The sequence below is a fragment of the Copadichromis virginalis genome, linkage group LG1, assembly GCF_057382275.1.
Source record: "Copadichromis virginalis isolate Kocher_CV1m ecotype Utaka linkage group LG1, C_Virginalis_male_GT1.1, whole genome shotgun sequence".
NCBI lineage: Eukaryota > Metazoa > Chordata > Actinopteri > Cichliformes > Cichlidae > Copadichromis > Copadichromis virginalis.
In genome coordinates this window covers 26,900,440-26,907,381 of record NC_140618.1, presented here as the reverse complement: position 1 = coordinate 26,907,381, position 6,942 = coordinate 26,900,440, and positions in this window count along the sequence as shown.

Below are 6,942 nucleotides of genomic sequence, written 5' to 3'. Positions count from 1 at the left end.
GGTGTGAAACTGGGTGTGGGTCCCAATCAGCCAGAGTTTCGGGTGTGTTCATTGTGAAACCTGGCCCCACCTTATCATGCGAATTCCTGAGGTCAGATGGCCCAGGATGTGAGTGGGCGTTAAGGCGTCTGGGAAGGGATCTCAAAACTGGATTATAGATGGCAGAGAGTTGGTGTCGTAAACCCCCGCCTCTGTTCAAAGATGGTCACTCACAGTGGACATAGATGGCTTCTTTCACTCCTCTTTCAAACCATCTGTCCTCTCTGTCCAAAATGTGAACATTGGCATCCTCGAAAGAGTGTCCTTTATCCTTAAGATGCAGATGGACTGCTGAGTCTTGTCCTGTGGAGGTGGCTCTTCTGTGTTGTGCCATGCGCTTGTGAAGTGGCTGTTTGGTCTCTCCAATGTAGAGGTCTGGGCATTCCTCGCTGCACTGTACAGCATACACCACATTGTTAAGTCTGTGTTTTGGCGTTTTGTCTTTCGGGTGAACCAGCTTTTGTCTGAGCGTGTTGCTGGGTCTGAAATACACCGGGATGTCGTGCTTGGAGAAAACTTTCCTGAGTTTTTCTGATACACCGGCTACATAGGGGATGATAATGTTGTTGCGTCTGTCCTTCTTATCCTCCCTCGCTGGTGTCTGGTCTTCTTTTCTGTGCTTCTTTGCTGACTTTAAGAACGCCCGTTTAGGATAGCTGCACATTTTGAGTGCTTCCTTTACATGTGTGTGTTCCTTCTTTTTTCCTTCAGGCTTAGAGGGAACATGTTCTGCCCGGTGGTGTAGGGTCCTAATTACTCCAAGTTTGTGTTCCAAAGGGTGATGGGAGTCAAAGAGGAGGTACTGGTCCGTGTGTGTGGGCTTCCGGTAAACTTCGATGTTGAGTTTGTCGTTCTCTTCAATGTGCACAGCGCAGTCCAGGAAAGGCAAACAGTTGTCCTTTGTGTCTTCCCTGGTGAACTTGATGTTTTTATCCACAGCGTTAATGTGCGCAGTGAAGGATTCCACTTCGTGTGTCTTGATTTTGACCCAGGTGTCATCCACATATCTGTACCAGTGGCTGGGTACTCTTCCTTTGAAAGAGCCAAGAAACAGCACCTCATTTATCTGAGCTCTAGGCCAGATAAATGCCACACAGAGTTCCAGTAGCAGACACATCTCTACATCAACTGTTCAGAGGAGACTGTGCAAATCAGGCCTTTATGGTCAAACTGCTGCTGAGAAACGATTACTAAGGAAAAGCAACAAGAGGGGAGATTTGTTTGAACAAAGAAACGCAAGGAATGGACATTAGACCATTGGAAATCTGTGCTTTAGTCTAATGAGTCTAAGATTTGAGAGCTAAGAGCTAAGATTTGAGAACCTTCACAGACATTTTGAGAGCTTTGGTTCCACCCGCTGTAACTTTGTGTGACACAGAAAAGGTGAACGGACGGTCTCTACATGAATGGTTCCCACCGTGAAGCATGGACAAGGAGGTGTGATGGTGTGGGGGGTGCTTTGCTAGTAACACTGTTGGGATTTATTCAAAACTGAAGACACACTGATCACGCCTTCTACGTTCAGTCAATCCCATTATCAGCAACTCTGCTCTAGATCTGTGCGTGGTAAATCACTGAGTTGGAATTTAGTGGCCTGGACTAGTAAGTCCCAAGAATTAGTTACACATTAATTACACGTTATTATTATTATTTTAAGATTATCATATTAAACAAGTTACCTGATTTTAACTCATTTGTTTTGTTTTTGTTTTTTCAAATGACGGACAGAGAGCCTAAAAGGTTAGTCAGAGTAAACCATTAGTATCATGATATGATTTGATACTTGATACTTGATTTGGCATTGTTAGGAGTCAGATATGCGCAGGAAATGTATCTAATCCAGGTTTGTCAGCTTGCAACATTTCTTCACTTTTCTCAGACTGAGAAAACTACATCAAGACACCCTTAGCAACCAATGAGTTAAACCTAGATACTTTGTGACTGTGACATGAGTCTGATAAACCCATGGTCTTCACTAACATAGTCATTATGTTAATTTTATTCTGAGGGATTTGGTGTAAAAGATTGATTTTGACAGGAAGAAGATCTCCATTTCAGCAATTTGTTGCTGAGCATCTGAGTGTTCAGACAATTTGCAAGTCCTCGAAAATGCAACACAGAGGAAAAAAAGACAAAGCTGCACAATGTAGTGCAGGAAAATTAAACCTACAATGCGACGCAATCTAAGCACTGTTTTTATATATCTTTTGACAAAAAAGATGAATCAATTTTCTTGGTTTTAACTTACATAACCACTCTGTTATAGGAAAGTCTGCAATTGTCTTTTTTTCCCCTCATTTAAAGATTTTCCATGTGTGCTTTTTGTCTGTTCAAAGCCTATTCTTGCTCTCAGAAACTGAAAGGAAACACATTTAAAACATGCAGAGTTCACCATGTGTTTAAACATTGCAAAGTGTATATTAATCTTTATATATACTTTGTATATCTATATTTTATTATCAAAGCTATAAGATTACTGATGAATGTTAGACATCATTTTTATTTCCCCGGAACAATATTAGTGCTTGTTTGCAGGACTATGGTATTGCATTTAATGTATGGTCTTCTTTTTCTTATAGCCAGTGATCCACTCCATGAACTGCCATCTTATCATGGCCCATCACTGTGGCTAAGGCTACCAAGGTAGCTTAACAATTCTCTGGTGGCCCCTAGGATTTCTGGGATTCACATAGTACTGTACTGGTTAACATGCCTCTGCAATTTTATTTGGAAGTTGAGTTGATAAACTGGGGGACGAAACAGTATATTCTAACTTCAAGGGGACCACAAACTGCATCCCTGAGAAGGTTCGTGCCACAGTACTGGAAAAAGAATTGAGCTCATTAGTTAAACCTTGTTTTCAGGAGAAACAGTGCAGTTTTAATCTTGGCTGCAGAACACTGGAAATGCGCTTTATCTTCTCTACGATATCCAAGGATGAATTTGTCCAAACACTCTACCTAAGAATTGTGCTTGATGGTTTGTTGTAGCTATGCCTGTAATCCTTACCTTTGCTAACAATGGAGAATTTCTTGTTCTTTACCTCCCACATGGTGACATTATTATTATTTACACATGTAATTGTGTGTACTTTGAAACCTTTCATCTTGGCAGCAGTGTAAGGTGAGCAATTCTCTACAATGTGCTCGTAGAATACGTTACAGATAACTACACAGACACATAGAGCTCAAGGAGAGACTTAGCCAGTTTCAGGGATTTAAATAAAGCTGCTGGGGCAAAATATGGATCACAAACCCCCAAAATTCGCAATTTGCCTTTACATCTTTGTTTTTCTTCCATGGATAGATGATCCAAGTTGTCTTCGCTTGAGACAGGTGAACAAAACAACACTTTTGTCCTGCAGTACTACTGACTTTCCACTATTACAGAACTTTTTCATTGGGGTGGCCATATGAAGGCCACTAAAAACAGGAGTGTGGCTCAGCAAAAACTGAATTTCCAGTTTTATTGTGCTGTTGTCAAATATAGGTTACTTGTAAAATATGGCAAAAAAGAGAGAAAGAATTGCATGCCTGGTTAGTTTCCAGAAACAGAATTAGAATACTTTATTAATCCCTATGGAAATTATGCTATTAAAGTTGATATCACTGAAAATAGGCACATATGAAAACCAAATAAGATTTTTAAATCCAGAATATTCTGTTTGAATTGATTGAATGATTTACTGGAAGCCCCAGCCATCACTGTAATGATTCTTAGCAGAGTTGAGCAGAAGCAGCTTAAGATTCAGTCTCCCAGAATGCAGTTGTTCAAGAAAGACAAATAAGTATTAGATCATGTAAGAGTGTGAAGTATTGCCTGTCTCTGTGTTGGCCATAAAATGCACCAGTGATCAGTCCAGGGATTGGCAACAGCTTTTCTGCAGCCTAATATGGATAAAATACCTGAAAATAATAACACCACACAAAGACCTCCATGTGTTTCAAAACCAACTATTTACTGGTACAGAACAAAATAATCTTCTGGCATCACATTTATTCAGAACAGTTGTTTCTGTCCGTCACATTTATTAGAGTTATTACTTAAAGGACAGTCTTGTCAGGGGGGGACAATGTAACAAATTTGTGGGGGTGGCCAATGCCCCCCTGTGCTCATCTCACGTGACTGGAAACAATGGATACTGGAAAGACCACAATTCCAAACTTCCTAGAATGTCTTGGTTGTTCATTTTGATCCCATCCCACAACAGAAGTATTGACAAACAGGTTTTTGCTTGAACAAGTTAATTTGTTAATTTGGATATTCTTTTTAATGTAAGTAAGATTAGACAAAAGTACTTTAGATTTAAGGTTTTCAGGTTTTATTATTATAATAATTTTGTAAGTAAATATTAGAATAAAGATAACAAATAAGCAGCACGGTGGCACGGTGGTTAGCACTGTTGCCGCACAGCAAGAAGGTTCAATTCCTGAGTTCAATTCCAACATCAGGCCGGGGTCTTTCTGTGTGGAGTTTGCATGTTCTCCCCGTGTTTGCGTGGGTTCCCTCCGGGTACTCCGGCTTCCTCCCACCATCCAAAGACATGCAGCTTGTGGGGATAGGTTAATTGGATAATCCAAATGGCCCTGCGACAGACTGGCAACCTGTCCAGGGTGTACCCCGCCTCTCGCCCTATGACAGCTGGGATAGGCTCCAGCGCCCCCCGCGACCCTGAAAAAGGATAAGCGGAAGCGAATGGATGGATGGATGGAGATAACAAATAAAGATTACAACAATAAGTAACATCTGCATAATTTAAATAATGTATAAGAAAATCATGGGTATTACCTGGGCTAAAAAAAAAAAGAGTTGCGCTTCACCGGATCTGCAGCCATTCATTCACAGTCCATGCTGTTCTTCCTCAGTCTGCAGGCCTCAGCTCTACTTCTTAGGCCTGAACAGTCTGATTTGGCTGCTCTGCTCTGGATGTCATGGTCCTGCGACCATGACTCAGTGACTTTATGTTTATGTTCTTTATTGTTATTACTTTCATTATTATTCATGGCTGTTTTGGGATGGTTTGTGTTTGGGATTTTAGACACTGGGTTCTGGGTTTGTGCTCCCTCTGTTGGTCCCTGGTGTTAGTGTTCCCCTGTCTCGTCAGGTTAATCAGGTCCAGCTGTTTCCCCCACCTGTGTGTGATTTCCCAGTGTCTCTTTGTGTACTTATAGTGTGTGATTTCCTCTGCTCCTCGTCGCGTCGTCTGTGTTCATACCCGGTGAATCCCCTGCGTGCTCTCCCTGCTGTTCTCCCTTCATGTTCAGGTTTGCCACTCCCTTTGTGTAGTTTCTCCCAGTTTAGTTCGTCCTTAGTTCTGTTTTGCCATCTCCACTTTATGTTCAGTATTGTCAATAAATCACCTTCACATCTGAGTAAGTGCTGCATCTGAGTCCTCCTTTCCACTCTTCACACGGCCGCTGCCCCGGACCGTGACACTGGATTTCACTCTTTATTTACTCAGATTAGTTCTCCATGATCAAGGCTCTCTGCTTAATTCAGTTTTGGTTCAACATTCAGTCTGCGACCCATTCAGTCCTGCAGTAATTATTAAACTTTAACTAACTACAGTCCCTGATATATATATTTATTTATTATCATGTACTTTCATATCAAAATATGCGTGAACAGTTTTATTGTTATCTCACTGTATTATAAATAACTCAATTTTAGGAAAAGTCGTAGAATATCAGATGATTTTTAAAATGTTAAGGTGTCAAAATGAGTTCCTTAGTGGTTCTAATGTTAAAGAGTAGGAAGTATTGGGCCAGTTGTTCCAGGTCATATGATTCCTGTAGAACCATGGTGAAGATCTGGTTCACATTACTGAGAATAAGTGACTCATTCTGGGATAAATGGCTGTTTGACTACTTTAGTAAGAAAATAAATTATAATTACATATCCTTATAAGGTGACAGATTTAGTTGGTGGTGAAGCAACAATACACAGACACTGGCTCTGCCTTTAAAGATTAGCTACTTCAGGAACATCAAATTACAGCCCTCTCTTACTTTAGACTGCTGCAATGACTGGTACAAAGAGTACCAAAAATATGACATAATATTTTTTGTGTAACGATCAAAATAAAATGTGTGAAAGGAGATTTTATTGGCAAAAGCATTAAAGGAATTTATAGGACATATGACACTTGTGATTCTTATCCATCACGATTCATAGGATTTAATTAGAATTACTGCCCCACTATTAAGATCTGAATAAATGTACTCAGTCAATGTTTGTGCAGTAACCTTAACTAAAGCTAAGTGTTGTCCTGCACTAATATATAGCAACTAATTTCTGATGCAACATGGATCCTCAGTGCAGCTTGACATTACAGTCATTTGGACTTGGCATATGTGTTAAAGACTAATTAGTGAGGAAAACACTGTCAAGATGCCATATGGTGGCAAAGACAAAGCAGCTTGCAGAGGTCTGGTGCCATCCAGTACACTTAAGAAATTTAAATGCTAGAAAGGCAGCCTGTGTCTACAATCGAGGTACACCATATGGAAATGAGGTCAAATATTATCAAAAAATTGACATTTTGTATTTCACATGCACAAAGAAGAAAAGTGTGTGAGTGTGTGTGTCTCTTTGTGTGGTGGTGGTGGTGGGGGGGTTGTATGATAGACCAGTGGGCTCGGTGTGAATTGTAAGGTTAAAACAAATTTAAAACTGATGTAACTATCTAAATTACAGTAAGAACTACTAGCAACTCACATGCTCAATAATCTTAACCGTCAAAGCTTGCAGTCATTTCTTAGAGCTGCTCTATAGATGAGAGGGCACAGCATTGGGTCAAATGGATCACAGGAGATTATGCTAATATTGAAAGACGGAGCACAGAGTCTTGTCCTCATTCAGCTGAGACAAATCCTTGTGCAATGCAACATTATATAACAATTC